Raw genomic sequence first — 13,497 nt, 5'->3', positions numbered from 1 at the left:
TGAAAAGGTTTTTTCTGGCGGGGGGGTGCCCACTCTGTGTGGCTTGCGGGATCTTAGTTCCCTGACCAGGGATCGAACCTGCGCCCCCTGCCATGGAAGTGCGGAGTCTTAACCACTGGACCGCTAGGGAAAGTACCAAAAAGGACTTTAAATGAAATCCCAGGTGTGTTACATGCTAAAGAGAGACCGTCATTATGGGAAAACATTGTAGCTTGTCAGGCTGGACCATCCACTTACTGAGCAGAGCTGTGCCCTCAGCCATCTCCTCCCCGCGGGCCAGCGCCATCTGTCCTGGGGGGGGCAGGGCAGCCAGGGGCCTGCACCACTGGGGTCCCCCACCAGCCCCCTGGGAGGCCCAGGGAAGGAGCCTGGCCCTCACTGGTCAGTCCCTGTGGCCACAGGGTGGGGGCCAGGACAGCGACATGCACACAGAGAGAGAGTGGGCAGGCCCCTAAGGGTGGAGGCCTGCACAGCCGTCGGGGCACGTGTGGGTGTGGGGACGAGTGTGACATGAGAGCACACACGCTCAGGCTCCCGTGACCACGGGAACAGCAGCGGTCTCCACGTGCCGCACTCGTGCCCACCGGGGTCTCATTCACACGCTGTCCCTCGAGGGATGGTTTCGGGCCTCATCATTTTCTTCTATAAAATGGGAATAATTACACCCACGTGGCAAGGACTAGGGACAGTGCGTTGAAAGCGGACGTGCCTGGCCTAAGACAAATGCTCCGGAAGCTGCAGTACTTTCCCACTGGATTCCCACAAGACTGGAGATTAAGGAAATAGAGCATTGAGTCCACAATCAAAACAACAACACAGGGTTTTAACAAGGCACCGTCACACACAGATCCGCACTGTGGGATCCCGCGGCGCTCGGGGTGCAGTCCACCCCCCTGCCTCCCCTCCCTGGGGCCCTCACGGCTGCTGTTCCCATTCCACGAGGTCAGCAGGACCTCTGAGGGCCCCCAGGGAGATCACTGAAGGACAGCAAAGACTGCAGTTTGGTTCCAAATACTAAATGTAAACAAGACACTGAAAACCAGCTCATTTCCCGTTTCCTCTAGTTAAGCAGCACGACCACTGATGTCCCGTGAGATGAGCCGGCTGGAGGGAACAAGCATCCTTTGTGCTCTCCAGACTGTCCCCTGCCCACCTCTGTCTGAGCCCACAGGCTCCTGTCCTGCCCAGGCCCATCAGGGCTCCCATCTGGGGAGAAAGAAGCAAGTATCGTGTCATCAGAATCCCACCAGTGCCTATGCCAGATGGGGACAGTCAGCAGGCAGCAGGGAGGGCTTCCTGGGGGAGGAAGCACGGCCTGGCAAGAGGCGTGACTCTACCGTCTATAAGTCCACGAAGACCCCAGCCGGGGGCCGCATGCGGGGCCCATAGCGCCCGAGGACTCCGCCTCCCCAGGCTTGGGCAGTCCCACCCAGCGCCTGCCACCTGTAAGTTCCGACCTGGTTCTGCTGCCTGCTACCCCTGCAGAACCGGAACCCTCACGGCTCCCCGCCTCCCCGCCTCCCCACCACCTTCCTGGCGCACTGCTTGTCCACTGCACACACACCCCGTAGCCCTGCCTGTACCCGGGTGGGGCATTTCTCGCAGATTCTGGCCTCAGGGCCCACTTCCCCACAGAGCTGCTGATCACAGCATCTGAGAAGTACCGGCCTCCCTCCCCAGGGGCAAGGGCTTCTGCCCCCATCCCAGCCCCAGGGCCAGCGCCCAGGAAAACCAACCGGGAGCCTGGAAGAGGGCCTGGCTCTAAGGAGGTTAGGCCCCTGTCTGTGAAGTCAGGTGAGCACCTGCTACGGGGTTGGGGGTGGGGGCACATGAGGCCCTAGCTGGGTGCACCTGCCCTCGATGGGCCCTGGGCTGGTGGCACGGAGGGGAGGCCCTGCCGTGGGGAGGGCTCCCAGGGTGCGGCTGGGAAGTTAGGAGAGGTCAGGCAGCTCAGGCTGAGGGCCTTCGGGCATCACTCCCCTGCTGTCTAGGCAAGAGGATGTAACCTCCCAGAACCTCAGTTTACTTGTCTGTAAAATGGGAAAACAGTAACCACCACCCACGGTCCTCTGGAGAAGGACTCACAGTGGGGGTGGGACGGTGGGTGCGCGAGTCTGCCTCGTGCTGTGTGGCCCTGGGTCTGTAACACGGGGCTCATCACAGCCTCTGCAAAGGGCCGGGCGTGCCAGCTGTGAGGCTGGGGGTGGGGGAGTGGCCTCAGGGCCACAGGCTCCCACCACCACCGTGGTCCAGGAGGCCAGCCCCAGAAGGTCATGCAGGAGCTGGGCATCAAGCAGGGCCCAGTCCAGGAGTGCCCGAGGTCTGCCCCAGGCTGGTCTGTGGGCACACGTCCCACTGTGACCACCTGGAGTCTCTGGTCATCACTATGGTGATCCAGAAGGAACGTTCCCTGCGACACCTGTGGGGAACAGCCAGGGAGCCGCAGCCAACCCCTCGTCACCAGGGACACTCTGCAGAGCCCTGAGGGGCTGTGGAAGTTCTGGGAACCTGCGGCTTCCCCAGACAGGGAGGACAGACAGCAGACACGCTGCCTGATGCCTGCTGTCTTCACTGAGCCATCCTGGCCTGGCAACTGACTGATGGCATGGCCTCAGCCAGCAGGGTGGACCTGGGCTCCGCCAGAGCCACTTCCCCCGTCACAGGCCACAGGCTGTGCTCAGAGGAGGAAGGCCACCCAGGCTGGTCCCCCTGGAGTCCAGAGGCAGGGACAGCCAGCGGCTCCCAGGCCCATCTCATCCGCCGGCCACCCCCCCCCCAGAGGTGGGTCTGTGAAACAAGGGGCAGCTCCCCCCCCAGAGCTGGGGAGGGCCTGACGCAACGGTGCCGTGTGAGGGGGGGTGGCGGCCCCCGCAGGTGGCCTCCTGTGTTGCTATGGCGACCCCTCCATGGATCCCACAGCTGCCCTGGCAGGTCCTACGCGTCCACCAGTCCCTGGCACACCTGCCTCTTCCAGCTTTGTTCACTCATGAGGTTACAGTGTTGCCGGGGCTCAAGGGGGTGGGGGGTATAGCAGAGCTGGGCAGGGCCCCAAAGCAGCTGCTGACACCCACCACCTACATCTAGTAAAGAAATTGAACTTGTAGCTAAAAGCCTTTCCATAAAGAAAACTCCAGGCCCAGATGGCTTCACTGATGAATTCTAACTAATATTTAAGTCAGAAATACTACCACTTATACAAAAAATCTTCTGGAAAATTGAATAAGCGGGAATGTTCCCCAACTCATTTGAGGATCTCAGCATTACTCTGATACCCAAACCTTAAAAGGACATTACAAAGAAAGAAAAGTACTGCCCAACATTCCTCACAATCAGATGCAAAGTCCTTAACAAAATTTTAGCAAATTGAAGCCAACAATACATGAAAAGGATAATACCTAGTGACCAAGTAAGGTTCATCCCAGGAATGCAATGGCTTAACATCTGAGTATCAATCAATGTAATTTATCACATTGACAGACTAAAAAATTAAAACTATACAACGACCCCAAAAGATGCAGAAAAAGTACTTGAGAAAAGTCCAGCAAACCAGGAATAGAAGGACTTCCTAAACCTGAAAAAGGGCATCTATGCACATCCTACGGCCAACATCACACTTAATGGTAGATACTGAATGCCTTCCCTCTGAGAACAGGAACAGAGCAAAAATGTCCTGTGTCAACTCTTCTGTTCAACGTTGTACTTGGAGGTCCCCCCCAGTGCAAAACTGCAAGAAAAGAAGTAAAAGACATCTAATTAGAAAGGAGACATAAAACTGGCTTTATTCACAGATGACAACATCTGTGTAGAAAATCTGATGAAATCTTCATAAAAACTACCATATCTAATAAAGTGAGTTTAGCAAGGTTGCAGGAGATAAGACCAATATACAAGAATCAAGTATCTCTATAGCAATGAACAACTGGAAACTGAAATTATAAAGCAATACCATTTACAACAGCATCAAAAATATAAAATACTTAGGGATAAATCTGGCAAAAGATGTGCAAGACCTCAACAACACAAACTATAAAACTTTGCTGAGAGAAATTAAAGACCTAAATAAATGGAGAAATATACTGTGTTCATGAATTTGAAGATTCAGTATTACTAAAGTGTTAATTTTTCCCTAGTTGATCTATAGATTAAACACAATTCCAAGCAAAGTCCTAGCAGGCCTGTTTTTTTTTAATTTTTTATTTTTTTGGTAGAAATTGACAACCTGGTTCTAAAATTCATGTGAAATACAAAGGACCCAGAAGAGCCAAAACAACTTTGAAAAAACGGAACTAAGTTGTAGATTTATACTACCTGACTTTAAGGCTCATTTTAAAGCTACCATAATCAAGACAGTGTGATGTTGGTGTCCATATAGACAAACAGATCAATGGAACAGACTAGAAAATCCAGAAATATATGGTCAACTGATTTTTGACAAAGGTGCAAAGGCAATTCAGTGGAGAAAGGGTAGTCTTCAACAAATGATACTGGAATAATTGGCTATCCTTATGCAAAAACAAAATAAAACTTTGATCCATACCTCACACCATATACAAAATTAACTCATAATGGATCATAGACCTAAAAGTATAAAACTTTTAGAACAGAAGAAAAATCTTTGTGACTTTAGGTTATGAAAATAACCCTTAGATATGACTTCAAAATCACAGTCCATGAAAGAAAAATGGATACATTGGACTTCCTCAAAATTAGGAAATTTTCCTCTTCAAAAGATACTCTTAGAATGAAAAGACAAGCCATAGACTGGGAGAAACGATCTGCAAATTATATATCTGATAAAGAACTTGTATACAGTATAAATAAAGAACTCTCAAAACTCAATCAGGACACAACACAATGAAAAGAAACAGCAAAAGATCTGAATAGACACTTCACCAACGAGTATAGGCCGATGGCAGGTGAACACATGAAAAGGTGCTCAATGTCACGAGTCCTTAAGGAAATGCACATGAAAACTGCAATGAGACACTACTCACACCACTGGAACAGCTAAAGGTAAGAAGCCTGACCATGCTGAGGGCTGGCAAGGCTGTGGAGGAACCGGAACTCTCATACGCTGCAGTTCATCGTACGACAGTTATATTTCCATAAAGCTGTTTAAAACAACTTTAAAATACCAGACTGTGTTCTCACTGTGCTTACATGCTACCGCCTCGGATGCCGGACCTTCCTCCCAGAAAAACATCACCTGCCCTGCTGCCCTCCAGAGCTCTCTGGGGTTCCCCACCCCTACCTCCTCTTGCCCCCTCTGCTCCTCTGGCACCTGGGCCCCTCTATTCAGGTCTCAGTGAAGTCACTGCCAGGGCAGGTGCTCGCTGAAGGAGCCACCCTGCACCCAGCCGGCACCCTGCGTCTTAGGAGTCAAGTTTATCTTCTCCGGGACCAGGGGCCTTGAAGGCCGGCACTGGGTGGGATCGTGAGGTGGGGCGGGTACGCTGGGGGGCAGCCGGGCCAGGAGCTGTCCTGGGTGCTGGGCTCAGCGCCCCTGCACCTGCCTCTCCCGCCCAAAACAGTGGCTGCTGCCCAGGCCAAGCCGTCCTCCCGGCCCAGAACACAGCAGCTCAACACCCAGCTGTGAGTTAGTTAGAAAGACTCCAGACGCTGGGGAGGCCCATCTAGGAGGAGGGCAGCACCCCTCCCAGGACCCCCAGACCCAGCCCTGCCCTCTGACCCCAAGCCGGTACTCAGCCTGGCTTCTCTCTCACCCCGCGGGAGCCCCATCATCTGATGACAGTCATTAGGCCTAATCTGTTTTTCAAGCGTCTCATTAATTCCAAGTTCTTCTCTATTTTTAAACCGCTCAGTCATTCTCGTTTTTCCTTCCTGGGGTAGGAGGTGGGTGGGAGACCCCGGGGCTCCGCGTGGCAGCCGGGACACCTGCCACGGGACAACGGCTTGCGCCCACTGCCCGGCCCCAGAGAGGCTCTGGCGACACAGCCGCGACGTGTCCACCCCGACACCGGGTGGGGGCGGGGGTGGGGCAGGAGCTGGTGCCCAGGGTCACACAGCCACCAGGAAGGGGTTAGGGTTAGATCCAGCCCCACCCTGTCCCCGCATCCCGGAGGTGGTCCCCTGCGGAGCCCCCAGCGGCCCCCAGCAGCGGGGCAGTCCTGAGTCTCGGCTCACTGAGCAGTCAGTCAGTCCAGGCAGTGCTCTGTCCCTGTCACTCCCATGCCTTGGTTCACACCCCGTTTCCCTTGGGGGTGCCAGCTCAGGACGCGCGCCCCAGGACACCCCACACAGTCCTGACGGCCAGCACCAGAGGTTGTGGGTGTTGATCGTACACTGGAAAAGGATGCACATCCTTCCAGGCCATGGAGGCTGGTGGACAGCACCGGCCCTGGGACAGGGCAGGGGCTGACCGGTCCCTGACTCCATCTGCTGGAGGGAAAGTCGATTCAGCGAAGTGCGGACAGAGCAGGTCAGAAGTGCAGCCCTGGGCCTCTGGGAACGTTTCCCAGTGACAGAGACTCGCTCACCACATGCTGCTCGAGGAAGCTCAGCCGTGCCAGTGCATCCGGCCTCCCCCCGGCTGGGCGGCAAGGCCGGGCTGAGGCCCACAGGCACTCGTGGTGCAGCCTGCAGGGACCCAGGAGGATCCCAGCAGCCCCTCCGTACAGGGAAGCAGGCAGTGGCCTTGGGGGGCCGGAGCCCTGCTCCAAGGAACAGAGGATGTGGCCTCCTCTCTGTAGCCCCAGCTGCTCAGGGCTGGACCCAGGGTATCCCCAGGTCCCTGGGGTCCCCACCCCGGCAAAGCACAGTGGAGCCTGCGTGGAAGCACCGGAGGGCCGCGGCTAGCAGGAAGGCGGGGCGTCCACCGGAGTCGGAGCCAGGCGGAAAAAGAGCAAAGTCGGCGAAGCCCAGAGCTGTCGGCCCAGGACTAAGCGACGCTGCAACGTCTGCGACCACCCTGTCCAGCTGCCACCCCACCCGTGGGGAGTGAGAAATCGGAGGTGAGGCCAGGAAGCAGTGAGACCGGTGATGGGGCAGCGAGGCGGCTCAGGACTGGTAGCGGCGAAGGCTGAGGCAAGTCCCAGCCCCGAACAGCAGTGGTGAGTAAGGGCCAGGGTGGGGGAGACGCAGAGGAGCCACAAGGCACGGAGGCACGCGCTAGCAAGAGGCCCTTGGCCCTCCTCAAGTGGCCGCCAGCCCACGGGCGCCCTTCCTCCCCTGGACCCCCTCCCGCTGCGTTCGCGCCGCAGGAACACACGCTCCACTGCCACCCCCCAGGCAGGCGAGGAAGCACCGCGCGTCGGAAAGGCCCCTCGAGGAGATGTCCCCAAGGTCCACCCTTTGCCATTACCACCACGCTCAGCAAGGAAGGAGCGCGTGGTCGGGGCACAGGTCACCAGTTTAAGGGCAGAAGCTCAGAGGCCTGTGCCCTTCCAGGTTCCTTTCATTCTAACCAAAACGACCGCCAGGGAGGCCCACCGAGTGGGGAGGCAAAGGCACCGCCAGCCGCGGAGCTGAGTAACACAGAGCAGGCCGAGCCCATCGCTGGCACAAGTGGTGACGGTTCCTGAGCCCTGAGCCAGGGCCCGGGGTGGGCCTGCCCATGCGTCACAATGGCCCTCGGACCCGGCCCCCTGGCCCCCTCCAGTGGCCGGAGACAGCCTCAGAAGGCAAGCCGGCCCGGGCCTCTCACTACGCACCAGGGCAGAGCAGAGTTAATGGCAAAGAAGGAGACCCTGGGACACCAGGAGGCAGTGAGCGGAATGTCCCCCGGCACCGCAGACCCACTGGAGGGAAAGAGAGGCAGAGGACCCAAGTCTCTAGAATGCTCAGGAATTTGATTACACAGAACATAACTGAAGACACGGCAACAAAGGAGACCAAAGGGCAAATAACAATAACTGAAGACACGTCAACAAATGAGACCAAAGGGCAAATAACAACCTGGGGAAAGCGACCTGCAACAGACACCAGGCAGAAGGAACATTGCCAAGGCAGCAAGAAAGACACGAAAACCCAACTGGAAAACAGGCAAGAGACAGGCAGGGTCAATTTGCAGAAGAATCAGGAGGAAATGCTCAGGGACACCATCACCAGAGAAACACAAAGCAAAGCAGGGAACTCCACCTTACTTCCCAGGTGAGTCAGTGCTGACAGTGCTGCCGGAGAGGGGGGGGATGTGGGGGTGTGGGTGTGGGTGTGGGTGTGGGGTGTGGGGGTGTGGGGTGTGGTGTGGGTGTGGGGGGTGGGGGGTGGGGGGTGTGGTGTGGGTGTGGGTGTGGGGGGTGGGGGGTGTGGGGGGGTGTGGTGTGGGGGTGTGGGTGTGGGGTGTGGGGGGTGTGGTGTGGGGGTGTGGGTGTGGGGCTGGGTGTGGGGTGTGGGGGTGTGGGGTGTGGTGTGGGTGTGGGGTGTGGGGGTGTGGGGTGTGGTGTGGGTGTGGGTGTGGGGGGTGGGGGGTGGGGGGGGTGTGGTGTGGGGGTGTGGGGGTGTGGGTGTGGGGTGTGGGGGGTGTGGTGTGGGGTGTGGGGTGTGGGGGTGTGGGGGTGCGGTGTGGGGGTGTGGGGGGTGTGGGGTGGGGTGTGGGTGTGGGGTGTGGGGGTGTGTGGGGTGTGTGGGGTGTGTGGGTGTGGGGGTGTGGGGGTGTGTGGGGTGTGGTGTGGGTGTGGGTGTGGGGTGTGGGGGTGTGTGGGGTGTGGGGGTGGGGTGTGTGTGGGTGTGGGGGTGTGGTGGGGGTGTGGGTGTGGGGTGTGGGGTGTGGGGGGTGTGGTGTGGGGGTGTGGGTGTGGGGCTGGGTGTGGGGTGTGGGGGTGTGGGGTGTGGTGTGGGTGTGGGTGTGGGGGTGTGGGGGGTGGGGGTGTGGTGTGGGGGTGTGGTGTGGGGGTGTGGGGGTGTGGGGTGTGGGGGGTGTGGTGTGGGGGTGTGGTGTGGGGTGTGGGGTGTGGGGGTGTGGGGGTGTGGTGTGGGGGTGTGGGGGTGTGGGGTGGGGTGTGGGGGTGTGTGGGGTGTGTGGGGTGTGTGGGTGTGGGGGGGTGTGGGGTGTGGTGTGGGTGTGGGTGTGGGGTGTGGGTGTGGGGTGTGTGTGGGTGTGGGGTGTGGGGGTGTGGTGGGGGTGTGGGTGTGGGGTGTGGGGGTGTGGGTGTGGGGTGTGGGTGTGTGGGTGTGGGGGGTGTGTGGGTGTGGGGGGTGGGGGGCGGTTTACTGCTGAGGAAGGGAATGTGACGGCAAGGGTCATGCCTTTGTTGGGGCGACTCTACTCCTAAGGGTGGATTCCCAGAGACAGACACAAAACCGTAAGGAGAGGGACCACAAGGCTAATCGACAAAATACGGAAATGGGAAAACGTACAGCAAGTTAGCGTTAAGTCCTACGAATACTGTGTTTTAATGAATTTTGCAGATAAATGATCATTAAATAATATTCAGTGAAAAAAATAATAAAAGTGAAAAAAATAACAAAACTGCTCACCAGATTTGGAATGGTTTTTATTTCCTTCTTTTACTCTTCTTTATGTTTTCATAAGTTTCTACAACGAGTGGGGACCACAATTGTAATTAGAAAAAGGCAAGAGTCAGTGTTATTTTTTCAAGAAGGTTGGAAACTCACTTTAGTAAAAGACCCAAGAGGGGGCGAGTTTCCGTCCTCTAGACAAGTGAGCGCTCCTGCCAGCCTCGAGAGTGTGGACAGTTCTGACTGATGAGGTGAGTCTAGGCAAAAAACAGGAAGCTTTTAAAAATGCTAAGTTTTCCCCCCAAAAGGTTAATCTTCAAGCACGGAAAAGGTAAGAAAGAAAAGATCTGAAGGACACTGGGTTCTGAAACATTCTGCCCACGACTGTGCTGGGGCGACGTCCCCTACCCCAGGCAACAGCACGGCTGGAACCGGCCTGCGTGCAGCCGCTGAAGACAGGGCCTGGGGGAACGTGCAGGGCTCTTCCCGCCCGGGCCCTTGCTCCAGGACCCACCTCCGGCCTGCGCCGTACCCCGGCAGCCCCGTCCTTCCACCTGGAGGCTGTGCGCTGCTTGTGTGGGACGTGACACTCCAGGCGTCCTCGGGGAACATGGCCCCAAAAGCAGACTCGTGGTCGCGGCTTGGTGCGTCCCCTTCATGGCACCCGACTCAAAGGTGGCACAGAGGTCTGAGGTTGCACCCGTCTGACTCACGCACGGGGCCACACACGTGGTCACTCCTACTTCTGCGCATGGCAGGGGCCACAGGGGGACCTGCTGGACAGACAGCCTCATGGTCAGCTCAGGATGTTGGCTCGTCACGGCCGAGTGATGACCAAGCACGTCACCAGACAGACGGGCTCTCGCTCAGGCAGGTCAAGGGTGATGCCAGCCCCTCTAGGCACTTCGAGCCACGGCGGGTGCCAGACTCTCCGGGGTCCGTCTCTCCGTCTGCCAGGGGCGGGGGGGTCACCTGCACCCGACACAAGCCTGGCTGTGTTCACGGGAGGCTGCGCACAGATGATACTAACGCCAACCAACGCCCGGGATCTCGCCGTCCGAGTTCCGGTGAACTTGCTGCCTGTGTGAGGCTGGTCTTCTGTGTCTGTCTGTTTCAACAGGCTGCTTTTGCCCCTCCATTCGTGTTAGATCACGCTCTGCAAGGTTGGGCCGCCTCCCCCGCACCCTGCTCAGCCACCCAGGAACCCACGTGCGACGCGAAGGGATGACGCTCCCCATGTCTGCGCTGCCCGCGGAGGGCACGGGCGCCACCTGCTGACCTGATTCTCAGCTGCTCGTGGCGCGGTGCTGGGCCCCGGGCGCCGCTGTCCACGGTCCTGGCCCAAAGGCCTGGCTGCCCTGATCCCCTGGCCACCCTCAGACCCTCTGCACCTTGTGGAAATGCTTCCCTGGGAGATGGGAGCGTCTCCCGAGGCCTCCACGGAGGCTGTTTCCTTTTCTCAGCTCAGCTTCTGCATTTGTGCTAAGCCAGAGGAGGCCTGGGAAGCTGCCGGCCTGACGTGAACAAGCAGTGTCCACGGCAGGACACGTCAGGAAAGCAGGAGGGGGTTCCAGACAGAGTAAGTGTTCACTGACTGTCACCTGGACACAGCAAGAAAAGGGGGGCAGGTCAAAAGCTGGAAAGTCCACGTATCTGGTCAAAGAATTTGTGATGGCTTCATACCAGCCTCGTAGGAAAATGATCCCCTTACCAGTCAACTCTGGGCCACTGAGCTGGAGGCCCTGAGGGAGGAAGCCGCTCCTTAGGTTGTGGACAAGAATTCATTCCGCTGGACATTATGATGTTGGGCTTGAACCTAAAAAATGGCCTCATCACAAAGAGCTGCTCATTGGGACTTCCCTGGTGGCCCAGTGGTTAAGAATCCACCTTCAAATGCAGGGGGTGCAGGTTCGATCCCTGGTCAGGGAGCTAAGATCCCACACACCATGGGGCCACTAAGCCCGCGTGCTGCAACTACTGAGCCTGCACGCTCTGGACCCACGTGCCACAACTAGAGAGAAGCCCACACGCCGCAACGAAAGATCTCGCGTGCTGCAAGGAAGATGCCGCGTCCCGCAACTAAGACCCGACGCAGCCAAATAAATAAATATTTTTAAAAAAATAGCTGCTCATCACAGCGCCGTCTGTAAGAGCAAGACTGGAAACAGCCACGAGGCAGGTGGCAGGGCCTGACTGCACGGTGGTCCAGCCACACAGTGCGGTCCCACGTGGCTGAAACTGACAGTGGAGACACCTCTAGAAACTGTCATGGACAGGCCACAGGCCTTCAGGTTAGCAGGTCAGGAAAGCAAGGCAGAGAAGGACGAGGTCCTCTGCCAAAGAATGGGAGCGGAAAACATGTGCCCATGTGTGTGTCCGTGTGTGTGTGCCCGTCCGTCCGTGTGTGTGTGCCCGTGTGTGTTTCCGTGTGTGTGTGTACATCCTTGCTTCTACTTTTTAGTGTCCGTGTGTTGTGTGTGTGTGCCCGTGTGTGTGCCCGTGTGTGTGTGTACATCCTTGCTTCTACTTTTTAAATTGAAGGATAAATTATAAAAAATTGGAACACTGTAACTTTAGCAGAGAAGGAGAATAAGGTAGAAAGAGATTTCTCTAGATACATCTTATTTTGTAGATCTGGCCGGGAACCAGGCAAATTTTTCACATAATCATAAAGTTAAATTAAATGCAGATGGAAATCTCTATACAGCCCATGCTAACTGGAACAAATTAACCTGCTGTGGGTAAGACTTGGGCACGACCTCAGACACAGAATGATTTCAATCGAGTTGAAAGCAGTCACTCAGCTGTGTATTCTAGTGGGATACGCCTGGAGATCAAAAGAACTTAAAAAAATCTCAGATGATGACAAGTATTTGTGAGGATGTGGAGAAACAGGAGCCTCGCACGTGACCAGGGAATGAGAACTGCCGGTGACAGCTCCTCAGCACGTAGAGGCACCGTGTGAAGCACTAATTCTCTCCTAGAGACACCCAAAGAACGGAAACTCACAACCACACAAAAACCTGTACATAGATGTTCACAGCAGCATTACTCAATGATAACCAAGAAGTGGAAACGACACACCCGCCCATCGACAGATGAACCAAATGTGGTCCATCCGTACAGTGGAATATTATTCAGCCACAGAAAGGAAATCCTGACACCTGCATGAAGGTGGGTGAACCTTGAAAACATGATGCTCAGCAAAAGAAGCCAGACACAAAGGGTCACATAACGAGGGATTCTACTTCTATGAAACGTCCAGAACAGGCAAATTCACGGAGCCAGAAAGTAGATTCGTGGCTGCGAGGGGCTGGGGGGTGCCTACAGAACCCACACAGAAGAGGCTGCGGCGGAGCCTCGGAGTTCAGCTCGAGAAGGAAGAGCGGCCCTGAGCCCCACGGGCTCCCGGCCAGCCCCTGCCCGCTGCTGGAGGAGCTGGCCACACGCCGCTCCAGGAAGAAGGCGGCAGTGGCTGCACAGGCCTGCAAGGCGTCTGCCCCTGCACCCAGATGGCCCCTCCCTGCTGACCTCTGTGCACAGCTCCCACGGCTGCGGGCAGGGGCCTGTCCAGCCTCCGGGCTGAGCCCCCTCCTCTCTCCATCCTCCCACCTCCCTTCGCACACAGTGAAGCCAGGATGGGAGCCTGCGAGGCAGGGTCTGGTGAGAGGACAGTGCAACAGCCGCGTGTGAGGCCCCGAGGCTGAGCCCGGCTCCTCCTTTCCCACGTCCGGGATGGGGGCCGGGGGCATGTGGTGGGCACCGGGGCAGTGCTGGCTGAATCTGCTTCAATCAGGATAAGCCCCGGGGGTGGGGCGGGGGAGGAAGAGCTGCCGTGAGCCAGTCGTGTAGGAGCCAGGGTGTCACAGAGCCCTGCCCGCTCAGCTGCCTCTGGGGGAGAACAGGGTCCTGGGGGCACTGCCCGAGAATCTGCCCCAGGGTGGTCTCGGGATCCCACCGCTGCCCCCGGGGCAGGGCTGAGGGTCTCTTGTGGCTAACCGCGGCCCACGGGAGCTGCCACGCCGGTCAGGTGGGTGCTGGGGCCCAGCCCCGGCCGGTCCACACACGCCGGTCACACCA

The 13,497-nt window shown here is 57.2% G+C and overlaps 1 protein-coding gene across 2 annotated transcripts in view; it reads right to left on the bottom strand.

Moving 5' to 3' along the window:
- ZFYVE28 (zinc finger FYVE-type containing 28) overlaps positions 1 to 13,497 on the bottom strand; it is a gene marked incomplete at both ends in the record, with an annotated part of 117,359 nt that overhangs the window by 18,732 nt on the left and 85,130 nt on the right. The gene's annotated exons all lie outside the window — the stretch shown is intronic.

This window comes from Grampus griseus, assembly GCF_964374135.1.
Source record: "Grampus griseus genome assembly, chromosome: 4".
In the NCBI taxonomy this organism is placed as follows: Eukaryota; Metazoa; Chordata; class Mammalia; order Artiodactyla; family Delphinidae; genus Grampus; species Grampus griseus.
This window is presented reverse-complemented; position numbering and strand designations above follow the sequence as displayed.